At 46.2% G+C, this 13,319-nt stretch overlaps 1 protein-coding gene across 2 annotated transcripts in view; it reads right to left on the reverse strand.

Annotated features, from left to right (window-relative positions):
- The window catches only part of SDK1 (sidekick cell adhesion molecule 1), a 388,755-nt gene that overhangs the window by 34,940 nt on the left and 340,496 nt on the right, over positions 1 to 13,319 (reverse strand). The window lies entirely within an intron of this gene.

Consider the following 13,319-nt stretch of genomic DNA (forward strand, 5'->3'; position numbering starts at 1 on the left):
CACCTTTGGCAGTGGACAGTGCTCCTGATCGACTGTTCCCTGTTGAGCAAGGCAGCCCCTGCCACCATCAGCCCAAATGCAACCCAGCAGCAAGACTTTGGGCTAAAATACTGCCTAAAATTACCTCCAAACCCAGACAGCTGTCAATCAATGCACTATTATTTTATATATGACAGAATGACTTTTAGTTTGCTACTATGACTTTTTGTTAGCTCCACTCTGTTACACCTCCACATGCACACACTGGCCCTCTTTGGCTCCTGATGGCATTTCTTCTTTGCATTGTGCTGTGCTACAAAACCAATCTTTGAGTGCACCTGGGTCACTCCATCCCTTCCCTTTGTCAGGATCCCAATTGGTGCCGGTGGATTTTCCTCCCCAGCAGCTACTGAGGACGCTCTGTTCTCCCAACCTGCTGTCTGAGCCTCCAGCAGGTTTTAACAAAACAGCTCCTGTTCTGCTCACAGGAAAGGTGCTGAAGCGTGTCCTGCTCAAACTGCAGAAGTGGGGAGAGAAAGGCAGGACAAAGGTTCCACTTCTCCTTTCTCTGTGTTCACAGTGCCATAGCCTTCTGCCAGACCCCCTGAGAAAGTTGTCTCTTTTCTCTCTGCCCCTTTCTGGGCCATAAATAGAAGCGATAAAATATTCACCGCTTGCACTGGATAGCGCCGGTTAGCTGCTCCTCTGGAGACTTCTTTCTTAAGAGAGAATGACCTTCATAAGTCACACTTTTCTACCAATACTCCCTCCCCCCAGAGTTATAAAATAAAAAAGTAATTAACACCCACTCAGCCTGACACCAACTATTTATTTTGTTCTAACTGTGTGGTTTCCATATTATCACTGCCCACCCTGCCGTTAATGGAAATGTTAATAACCAGCGCCAGGTTGTTGTGACAGATGCTTGGGCTCATTATCAGAAATTCTTATTTACCGCTCCATTAAACGACAGAATCGCACAAAAAAACAATTCAATCAAAACTAACTGGAGGAATTTTAACAGCCACATTAATAATCCAAAACATAAATAAAGTTAATGTCTTTTGCATGTTTGCCATTGGCAACTCTATTGCAAAATTATTGCTATACAATTAAAACGTGAAAGGTAAAATTGAAAAGAGCCTTTATCCCAGGGCTCGGTTAAAACTATTTATTTATTGTGGGTTTTTTTGTTTTCTTTTTGGCTGGATGGTGAATACATGAGGTGACAGTGACCATCAGTAAACCCTAGCTTGGTCACAAGGGTGCACTTGTCTAATTATTGCCCTACCTTCTGTGCTCGTCGCCTGGCTGGATGCCCTCTGTGCAAGGCAGTGCTGTTAGGGACCAAAAACCTCAAGATTTTGAGAATTTCACAGCACAAACCATAGCATGAGGCCAAACTGATCACAGAGAGCAATGCTGAAAACACATCCCAGAGATCTGCCAGGATGACACGCTCAGGGAAACAGGAATGTGTACAATCACAGAGGAAAATGGGTGCCTTTAGCAGTGTATTTCCTTTCTAAGGAGTGACACCACTGTCTGTCCTGAGCTGACAGCCTCACAGTGCTCTCAACACTCGCATCTGAAGCAGCATCTACGAGAGCATTTTTCTTTGGATGCCATGTGGCAGCCTGGAACAAATACCGCTTCTGAGACGCGACCATCAGAGGAGACGGCGCGTACAACCCACTACCAGAAAAACACTGCTTTTCCTCAACCCCTTCATGCAGCACATCTAAAAAACACAGTGGTTAAAACCTGCCAGGGATAACTCTGCACCGACACACTCGCTGCTGGAGCTGCACTTCTGCTGGCAGGGCGGAGGAACATTTGATGGGAGGAACGGAAAAAAAAAAAAGTGTGGAAAAAGACATTTCTCTTCGCTACTCCAGAGCCTCCACGAGATGCAAATTGTTTGGTTTTGTGCCCTGTGAGTCTGTCCCTCTGTTCAACTTTCAAAGGCTGATGTGTCCCCCCTGCTCTAAGCACAGATTTCTTGTTGACAGCGAGGAACAGCAGAAGAGTGCTGCTGGTGCTTGATGTGGCTCTGTGCAAGAGCACGTTCCATTAAGGGTGAAGTGAAATACTTCAAAAAGAAGGAAACACATCCCTGAAGACCCCACCTGTTTGCAACCCCAAACCATTCCCTGAGTATATGGATAGCCTGTACCAATAAAAGCAAGTGCATTTTAAAGGTGAATTCAAAAGGCTTTTTACCTTCTAGGAATGCACTTCAAGATTACTGAGCTCGGGATTTTTCACGGCTGTTGAAATCTCAAATACATAAAAAGCAAGGTTAGAGCTACATACCTCACACTGCTTTAGGTGTTAGTGACATTATCAACTATAGCAGGAGCGACACAGACCCCTGAGGGTCCGAACATAGCTCTTGGCAGGTGGAAAGCATTTCACTTTCCCTGAAAAAAACATCTGTGTACTCATGGAGTCGAATTCTGCGCATGTATCCTGCCTTGGAATCTCAAGCAGATATTTGTAAACATTTCTTTTCTTATCTGATTTCAATTTACCTTTGAGATTGTCTCCTTGAAACTCTCTCTCAGCCAAAACCTAAGGAGAAAGACTGAGCAGGTTGTGTATTAATTAGTAACAAATAGCAACAAATGTGGGCTGGGCTGCTGTTGGTAGGATCACGTAAAGACAACAAATTTATCCAGAAACGTGGTGAGAGTGTCAAAATGAGCCCATAAATAAAGTTACACATCTCAATCCACATTTAAACATATCACTGCCCTCATTTCCCAGCTGCACTGAGCAGCCTCTGCTCTCACTGCAGGCAATTTGAGCTTGCAAACGCTTCTAACCTTTAAAGAGAAGGTGCTTGAAATCCCCAGTGGCCTCCCTGCTCCAGAGCTCTGTGCTCTGCAGAAGGTTCACCTCAGCTTTTCTCACTTGGGATATTTGTTCTCTGGGTTGTGTGGCACCCAGAGCTTTCCATCAATATGGAGCTACTATTCCTCTTCCCAGTGACAATCGCCGTGATGCTCTGTGGTACAGGTAGGCTACAAATCCTTGTGATTCATTGGGCAAACTTGATAACTGGTTTTGTGAAGCATTCCTCACTGCTCTTAGATCTGCTCCAGTTTCTGGGGAGCAGAGGATTTCTCCTCTACTGGTTTTCTAATTGTTTCTCCAGTGGCAGTGTCCCTGGCAGGACACTCACAGACAAGTTTGGGACAAGATTTCCTGATACTCATATGCCATTTAAGAAAAGATTCAGGCCAAAACTGAAGAGAAAAATGCAGTGAAAGAGACTGAAGGATTTTCTGTCCATCAGCTTGATCCCAAACAATCCCAAGCAAATTTCTGTTTTGTAAAGACCACTGATCCTTTTCTATCTAGCGTTTCCCCCAAATTCTTCAAAGCATGACTTGGAGAACATGCCTGCCTTTCTTCCCTGGTAATCAATACGTTTGCATTTTGGTGTTAGCACCTTGAGACCATTTTGGTGTTAGACCCAGAGAATCTCATTGCACAATATGCTGCATAAACAGACCAAAGACACAGCTCCAGGCCCCAAAATCCTCTAATCTGTCTCCTCATTACAATGGAGGGGTGGTTGCAGCATGTTCTGAGTATCAGCTGTAATTTTTCCCCACCTAGTGATTAACAACAAGGGAGAAGGCACAGCAGTGTTCAGGTCAGTGTGTGCTGATGGTGAAATCTTGCACACCAGAGCTTCCAAAGTTTACACGCTGATTCCTGGCACACACAGTCATGGAAAATAGGGCTAAAAGGATTTGGAGAGGACTCAGACATCATCCTCCTGGGTCACGCTGGGATCAGCTTGCTGGTCAGATTTTCATGTAATCTCAATCACTGACTTCTTTCCAGATTGTGCTGCCATTCCCACACAAACTCTGCCAGCACCTTTCTACTTTAACAGCTCTTAAAATAGGGGTTTGTGTAATAGCCATTCTTTAAAAATAAAAATAAACAAAATAGGGATATCTATTATAGAACACTAACAAAAAGACATCTCATATTATTCTTTTTGATACCTAACCTAAACCATCCTTACTGAATTGAAGTTATATCCCTGCAGTGACATGGAGATTGCTGCTTCTTCAGCTGCAGCCACTGCCTTCAAGTCACAGTGTAGATAAGCAACAGTTTAGTGGATTCTAAAGCCAAACACAACACAACAAACAGAAGGGCACCAGATAAAGCAGTGAGACTGATCAGCAGAACAGGCAAAGTGGGGTTTTCCTGTAGTACAGGCTTAGAGAAGAAATGTGAGGATGGTGCCTCCCAGGAATGACCAAAAAGGTGGATGTGCAGATGTCTGCAGTCACTCCTTGCATGAAGGAAAAGTGGCATGAGAGAAGGATGTTCAGTGTTTATTGGCCATTTTCTGGCAGAGTCTGGGAGAGAGCAGTGGGAGGATCAGAGCTTCCCCGAGCAGCAGAGCCTGGTGCCATCAGGAATGCTGCGTGAGGGATGCTGATTAGCTCCATAACAATTAGTCAGTTGTGCTTCAAAACCAGCTACTGCGAAGCTGCTTTCCACTGTGAGGAGCAGCACAAGCTATATTTAGAATGTAAAACACACTTCCCACTAATTTCTGCCTGTTTTAGGCTGGGCTGCACCTCGTGATGGAAGTCGGTGCTTTTTCCAAGGGCTGAGCTCTCTGTGGTTACTCAGATGTGTTTCAGAGGCACTAAGAGAGGCAGAGCCACATTCCAGGGATGTGGGTCTTAACCCCTCCAACATTCTCCATTTGCTACATTGGGCCTGAGTGCTCCTGCCCTCTTGCTCAGCAATTTGGCACCACTGCTGCCCTGCCAGGTTTGTGACACCCTGAGATGTGAAATGAGTCTCAGCAAAGAAGCAATCTGGTCTCCCCATCGTTGAGATGTTCAACTGGATGGGGGAGGAGGCTAAAACAGGTCTAAAAGCCAGGTTTCAGTTGGAAATACTCCTTTCCAAGGGATGTGGATGTATGTGTTGATTTACACAATTGCATAGAACTGTATAAGAGGAATTGAAACATCTCCTCATGTAGTGGAAGTGAACACAAGAAGAACTTGAAAAACATCTCTCTGACCTTCATGAATGCTGAGGAAGACAGCAGGGCAGAAATGCAAAAATAGATGTAGAATAGAAATATAAAAATAGAAAAACCTGTTTTAGTGGAGAAGAAAGGGTGAAGAGGAGAAAGAGAACAGCTGTCAGGATGAGAACTTTGGGAGTCTGGAACACCTGCAGTTGTTTTACTCTGTGCCATCTTGTCTGGGTAGGCAAACACTTGGCTCTCCTCTGTATACCACATTTAGTACAGTAGCTGTGTTTTGCCACATCAATTTTTAAGGGTATTAAAGTAATGAAGAAACATAAATCAAAGCAGCTGCAAATGATCCCCAAATGTAACATCCCCAGCTTCTATGCTTAGCACTGGGAAGCTTCCCAATGTTGGCACAGGTATCTTCAGCACCTGCAGAGATACAGGGGGGAGGTGGGGATGGAGGGAGGGGGAGATGACAAACTGCAAACTGAATTCCTGAAAACTGAAATGGAACAAGGACTAGAAGTGCAGTCTCTTTTCCATGGACACAGACCTAGGGGTTTACCTGTCAGTGCCCTTTTTGAACTGAGGAGCCATCCTCATCCTCTTCCTCACTAACTCTTCCAGTGGTGAACACACTGTTGCTGTGATCCCCAATCTTTTAAAGGGGGTTTGGATTTCCCACGTGAGTGAGCTATGTGCAATCTGGGAATTTCATGGGGCAGACATGATCTGGGTAATTAGAACCATGGCCAATCCCACAGAGCAGTGCTGTGAAAGAGCCTGCAAACAAAAACTACACACTTTTCTTCTGCTGAATTCCACAGTTCTACTTAGCAAACACAATCCTAGAAGAGGCTATCAGATTGCATACTGAGATTATCCATCAAGGAAGTGAGAGAGCCTGGCCCAAAGTAAAGCCCTCACAGAACTGTCAGACTGCCTCTGGAAAGGGCGTGCAGGTGGTTAAAACAAGAAGTGGGGGGAATAATAAAATGAGCTTTTCCCTCTATTTCTTTCATGTCAGGAAGGATATGATCACACACAGGCAGGCAGCCCATCAGTCAGCAGAGATGGGCCATGAACAGCAAGAGCCTGACAGCACTAGGGAGGCACGAGCCTGCAAGATAAAACCCCCTTTCTCTCACATCCATGCAAATCAGGGATGGCTCTGCAGCTCCCTGTCCCTCACATCCCTGCACTTGGGGGTTCTCTCCATTGAAGAGCAGAAACAGCTGTGCAAGGAGAGCAGTGCCAGCTCTGATGAGTGCAGGATTCACCCCCAGGAGGTGCTGAAGGTTGTTCAAGGGATGGTGAGGAGCTGCTGATCCTCTCTCATGTGCTCTGCCCTCTGCTCTCTTACAAGTCTACTCATTAGAGAAGCAAAATTACCAATTTCAGATTATTTCCCCACACTCTCCAGGACCCAAAATTCCTCTTCCTCTATTTGTAATCATGTTCCACTTATTATAATTTGTTAATGCCACATTTGAATATCATAATACCACAAGTTCATGGCACCTGACAAAAGCACGCGCTTCACATCCACTAACAGCAATGGCAGCACCTACTGAACTCTAATCCTTCTGCTTCACTGCAGCCAAGAGAGCATATCAAATAACCTCCCCTGGGTTTGCCATCTACCAAATGTCAAAAGCTATATCAGAAAAAAGTCAAAGGGCACAGGTGAGATCTGCCCCTGGAATGACCTTTCACTGTGGCTTTAATGCCAGTTTGGGTAGCTGACCCCCACGAGGAATTAATTTAGGATTTACAGATTGCAATGGTCAGGGAACCCCAGGGAGCCCACAGAAGACTGTGTTCTTGTGCTCCTGGGGAGAGAGAGATTAAATTTAAATTTTCTTGACTCTCAGTGAGAGTTTTCTCTTTTTTTCTTTATTTTTCATCCCTAAGATCATTGCTGCAGTTTCACACCCCCATTCCTTCTCAGTGCCTGGACTGCTGCAGCCAAGATATTTTAGACTATTACTAATTCATACTTTTTTAAGAAAAAACGGCAACTTTTTTGTTTTCAGTCTACAACAAGCAACCTGAAAAGCCTCCAGTTCTGTGATTGACGACGGATACAGCAAACAGATGTCAGAGAAGAAAACCAACTGTGTTTCTCCACAGCTGGCTTCACAGCAAAGCTGTACAGAGGAGGCAAAGCCACGGGAGTTGAGACCCATATGAAAATACTTACAGCACAAATTTTGCTCACATATCCCAGGATGACTGCAAACAAGCAGAGCAGGACTGCACAATTAGGCAAAATAGGAATTTGGCTGCAAATGTAACCCTTTAGTCAAAAGCACTCCAACTCCAGCCTGTGTCTGCTGGAATAGGAGTTATCAGCCAGGGGCTTCCCCACCTCTTTACCAGGGCAATTTCTGCTTCATTTGACTTTACTACCGATTGCTTATGTTTTTTGAAAGGAAGGTTAATTCCTCTGCTTTTAATGGAGTAAGCTGTGCTGCGAGCTCAGCAGAGCCCCGCGTACACGGTCAGGTTTCTCCTCGCTGAGCTCCGCGCAGGGATGTCCCTCCCTGGCTCTCCCAGCCCATGCAGCCCTGCAGCTCAGCACTCATCTGTCCTTGCCCTCCCACAGCTGCAGCACACAGCCACGGGTTCATGATGAATTCGGGCACGGGGGCCTGCCCGTCTCGGCCCACAGTCGGCACCAAAAAGATCCGCATCAAATGCTTGGGGTTGTGAGTTCATCATCGGAGCAAAACGCTGCCCAGCTCCTCCCGGCCCTGCCACAGCCAGGCACCGGCGCATCAAGCACCGCGGATATTTTTGCTAGGACAGAAACATCTTTCCTACATTGAGACGTGATAAAAAGAGGCAATTAGACCCGAGCTAAGCAGGAGCTGCCGCACTGCATAAAGCATTGTGCTGTACCAAAGGCTGCTGATGACCAATATTAACAACTTAATGAGCTGTTAATGAGGCGCGCGTTCGGCTTTTACTTGCAGCATGAAAACATTGCAAATCATTTTAGGGAGCTTTGGACTGTCAATGGAGAATTAAAGATGTCAAATAAGCCCATCAAATCTATGTCTCAATCTGGACACTGCTTTCCAGTGCATTCACTTAAAATTCCTTCTCCTATATGGTAGAATAACTTGCTTTGACAGCACTACGACTCCCAGACTTTGCTTCCTTCTGCCTTGACATTAGATTTCAGTCTCCAGAGAGCTGCAGGGATGTCTTTTTGACATGTTGACATTAAGGACACTTCCACAGACTCACACTGGCACGGTTACTTTCTGTCTTGCCATTGTAAGAGCAGCTACTGAGCTAAACTACCAAATCTGGAAGTCTAATTAGCAAAACCTTCACATCATCTGTAAACAGATTAAGAATATAAAATTACCCTTAAAAAATGGCCAGTTTGGGTAGGAAAGGGAGCCAAGCCTTACAGAGAAAATGAATTTCCGTAACTCCCCAGCATTGTAGCAATACCAGCAGCACACAAGCAGTGACTAATGCTCTGATGTAGGCACACTTTGTTATTTTCTACTGTCCTGTCACAGCCCTGCAGGATTAGATCCCACAGCTACATGCTATCAACACTCCTGCTGCCTCCAGTGGAGCTGCATTGAGGGGAACAACAAATCCAAATTGGACTTGCTGCAGACAAGCCCCTGTACATAGAGTGAACCTGGAGAAGTTTAAAATCCACCAAGAAACACTGATGGGATGTGCCCAGTGGCCAATCCTGCTCTCAGAGATGGGATGCTGTTGGGATACAGGTGAATTGAATTCCAAGAGAAACTGGAAAGAGGTTACTTTCCCAGACCAACCAGGAAATGTCTCACCACTTCTTTTTTTCCTTTCATCTTCCTACAGTTTGCCTTTCTTGCTCTGCTCTGACTTTACTCTGTCTTTTAGCACATTGTTGGAGAACGTGGCTTGCATCTTTAACTCCAGGCTGACAGGAGACCTTCTCCTTCCTTGGAGACAAAGGCCCTGGGACAGGATGGCAACCCAGTGTCACTCCTGGAGCAAGGCATTCCCAGCATGACAGTGTAAAGCTCATCCAGAACTGAGCATCACATTGGAACAGCTCTGAAGGTTCTTTACATTTAAAGATGAGGGGGAAAGGCAACCAGTTTCAAACACCCTGCCATCCCCCAAAAGTAGCTGCTTTCTGCCCAGAGGTGTCAGAAATTAAAAAAACCCTTTTATTTCAAAGGCTTGTTGCTTTTAAAGCATCAAAGTTGCCCTTTGTTTAAAGTTTGAGCATGTGAAACCAAGAATTAATTTACCATTCCATTCCCCAATAGCTTGCCTCCCTCCCCTTTTGTTTATCGAGGGAGGATACCCAAGGCTGACAGGTTTTAGACTTCTGCAATGTGCAATGGCCACGATAATCCTTCTCTTCCCTTCTCCAGTGGCACCCGGGATGGCAGTGCCCACCCAGCTCTTGCAGCTGTGCCAGCAGCAGTTGCTGCTATCTGCAGAGGCGCAGCCAGCCCACGTGTGCCGCCGAGATAGGAGAGCGCAGCCAGGGGCCGCGCAGGGCGCAGGCTGCCAGCCCCATGCGCTGCAATCCTGACATTCGTGTGCCAGCCTGGGACCCAGGAGGCACAGGGGACTCCACACAGCACCTCCTCGGCTCTTTGGGGCAGGGGAGGAGACAAAGCTGCTGTGCTGTAAGAGAAAAGGGGGGCCCAGGCAGCGCTGAGGGAGCCCCTTCTCCAGGAAAGGGACAGGGGTCACACACTGGGGGAATCTGGAGCGCACAAATAAAAGAGCGAGGCCTGAAGGAAGAGATTAAAGCACCCAAGGGCAAAGGAGCCTTGTCCTGCCAACCTTCCTTGCCTTCAGCACAAAGGGATGTTGCCCCAGCACAGATAACCAGGTAAGAAGGGACAAGAGCTCTGTGCTGGAAGCAGTTTCTAAAGGGGAGCCAAGTCTTTGCTTCCTTACGCGGCTTCTTTGTCCTTATCATGGCTTGCTCTCTCAGTGTAGCCTTTTCTGTCCCAAACCTATTTCACTATTTTCAGTCTTAGAGCTTTCCAGGTGGTTTCTGTTTCTGGCCAGCAAAATGCTGGAGATGGCCAGGCAGCTCCAAGTGCTTCCCCTGACATTACTGGCAGAGCAGATCTTCCTGTGTCAGCTACGGGTGAATTAAATAAAATTTGTGAGGTCCAGGAACACCTGTGGAGCTGCAGGCAGGAGGGCAGATGAGAATAATTGCACATAACAGGAAGAAATTTGGTTTGGTGTCTGCTAGCTTTGCACTAAGAGGTGGATTCAGCTTTTGAAGACAGAGGTAAGAAGCAGACATCACTCAGTTCCATTCCTGCTCTTTTCCAAGCTACAGTTCCACTTGGAAGAAAATGAGAGAGCCAGGTAATGTTCTCTGAAAGATGATGGCACAACTAAAGTGGCATTTCAATGGAGGACTACCAAACAAAGGGATTTGTCTCCCAGCTCTTTTTACTCCTTGCCTTTCCCATTACAGAACCAGCTCTCAGAGATCATCATTAAAAAGAACAACAACAACAACCCGGCCTCATCAGTTCTTGTGAGTTCTGAAGGTCACCAATGTCACCATCAGCTATAATGACACACATCACTCCCCTCTTCACACAAATGGATTTACAACCCGTTTAAAGGCTGATGTCTTTCGAAGCACTTCACCCCTTCTGCCACCCCCTCTCTGCACACATTCACTCTACTCCAGCAACAGCTGCTGGAAGAAATGATGAATTTCATTACTTTTCATCCAAAACAGCTTTGCAGTATATGGGAGAAGCACTGAAGGCTGCAGGCTCGTTAGCACAGGATTTGTATTGCCACATTTTACTTTATTCACCTTCCCAAATTAGGTGAAGCACGCCTGGCCCAAACCTGTGATTTCTGTTTAATTAAAATGCAGGGAGTGGAGTCTCCCGAACTCCAGAGCCCCCCACACAATCAGGTGGTGACAGCAACCTGGTAGAATAATGCTCTTGATATAGTGGCTGCTCTAACAGAGTCTTAATTTCAGTGGAGCAGAACAGCACCTCTGGTAGCAGCTGCGTTTGGGGCTGGGATGAATATCAGTAGCCAGCCTCTGCTGAGCACTCACTGCCTCCCCAATCAGAGCCAGCATCCCTGACAGCTGAACTGTTAAATGAATTAACAAGGCGAAAAGGGGGCTTGCCAGCGGGGCTGCGACTCCCTTCCTAATTTCTGCAAGTGGTGGCTTTCAATTTTTCTGTCATTTGTCAGGAGATGCACATGGTTCTCTAATGAGCAGGGCAGAGCTGCAGCCAGCTCTAAAAAGGCAGAGTTAGAGGATCTTCTGGGCCTTGGAGGAGAGGGATGCAGATGCTTGAGGCAGGTGGGGGAAGGACACGGGCTCTGCTCAGGCTGAACAGGCAGCACATCCTTCCCAGCTGTGCTGAGCTCAAGGACTCCCAGCCCACTCTCCCATCTTGGGAAAGAACTGCTCTCCACACCAGTCAGTTTTGCCAATATCCAGGCAGAACTCAAAAGGAAGCCTTTGATCTTATGGGCTACCCAAAAAAGGGAAAGCATTTCCTCTACCTGTAGGATAAAATAAAAAATCCACCACCAAAAAACCCTCAGAAGATCCAAACCACTGGCATCCAGCTTTCCTCTTCACCATGCAAGCTGGGCTACAGAGGCCTTTTACTCATGGCTGGCCCATTGTTCACCCCCAGAATTTCCCCCTGCCCACCAGTCAGAGGCAGGGAGGACCTGCTCAGGCTGCCCAAGGGGGCAGTTGGCTGCAGCAGGGCTCAAGAGCACTCCAGGGCTGGAGAGAAACTCCCCATTTGGGTATATTTGCTCATTTAATTGGCAAAACTTGAGGAAGGTTGGTTTTAGTAGCTTATTTTCCCCCAAGCTTTTCAGGTTGTTCCATTACCTACTGGAACTTTTACTGTAAAAATCCAGGTCTGATCATAGGGAAATTTTCAAATCTAACAGGGGAGAGCACAAGAGGGAAGGAAGGAATCACAGACATTCCTCCTTCTGCACCACTCTGGAGAAGCTGAACAGCGCAACCAACAGCAACATGAACACCCAACAGAAATGGGTGCTTTGACTGAGCTGGCCTAAACCCAGCACATTTCCCCAAAGGCACATTTTATCCCTTTTTACGAGCCAGAGAGGAATGTTCTCCCCTCTCCCAGAGTTACTGCAGTGCTTAGGGCAGAACCAGGCCCCATTTAACAGCACTCAGGCAAGAGCTACCTGAGAGCTTCAGCCCAGGGACTGCCACCTTCACTCACTCTGTGCCCAGTGCTGTGCCTGTGTCAGCACTTGTTTATTGGGAAGCTTTTCTCTGTTTTTAACCTGGATGCCTCATTGCTGGAGCTGAGCAGACTCATTTTTTTCCAGCTTGCTGCTTAACTGCCTTTACTGTGGGTAAGAACATTGAGCAAACAATAACAGCAAAAACCTTGTATTTCCACAGCACACTTTAACTCAAAGGTGTCACAAATCAATTTAAAACTTAAATTGCAATACCATCTCCAATCACTTTACTCACAGTGTAAATCACAGCCAGTTCTGGAGGTGGAAGAGGCAGTTATATAACAAAGTGTAATAACTTCACACAACAAGAGTGAAAATCAGCAGGAAGATCCTACATTCATCATCTCTGCTGTGTCAACCTGGATGGTCCCTTTCCAGAGGTAAATCCAGGAACTCTAACACAACAGCCAAGTCACACACTGCAACTTCAGACACAGCAGTCCTGCCTGGGAAAGGAGGCCTGCTGGATAGCACAGAATCATGGAATGGTTTGAGATGGAAGGGATCTCAAAGCTCATCTAATTCCAGCCCCCCTTCCTTCAGACACTCAGGGGTCCTGTAATTATCTCAGTGTCCTCCCAAGTCTGTCTCCTTCCATTGCCTTGTTCCCTGAGTTATGATAGCAAGATCTGGACTGTGGGATTAAAAGACACAATATAACAGCATTTCCTTGTTTTCCCCAGCTGATTTCTCATGCTGTGTACATGTATATAAGTGCATGTGCTGGCTCCATTTGCAGCTGGGAGATACTTAGCTCGGAAACAAAAATGTATTTTGAAGCCAGATACAGTTGGCTCCACCTGGGACTTTCTTTGCTGCAGTTGCAGAAGTAAGTTGGAGCAGAAGCAAACTAGAAAAAAATGTAAATATTGCCAGCTGTCTCTCCAGGACAACGCTGCTCTGATTAATTTATGATGTTTTCAAAGAAAGATGGTGAATGTTGCACCATATTTGAAAAGAAAAGGTTAAGCAGAGTTTAAAAAAATGCGCAGTAGAGTTCTTAAAAAATGTGCTTTGCTTAGTTTTGAGC

The sequence above is a fragment of the Agelaius tricolor genome, unplaced genomic scaffold (assembly GCF_023055355.1).
Source record: "Agelaius tricolor isolate 1412-34295 unplaced genomic scaffold, bAgeTri1.0.p SCAF_19, whole genome shotgun sequence".
NCBI classification, from domain to species: Eukaryota; Metazoa; Chordata; class Aves; order Passeriformes; family Icteridae; genus Agelaius; species Agelaius tricolor.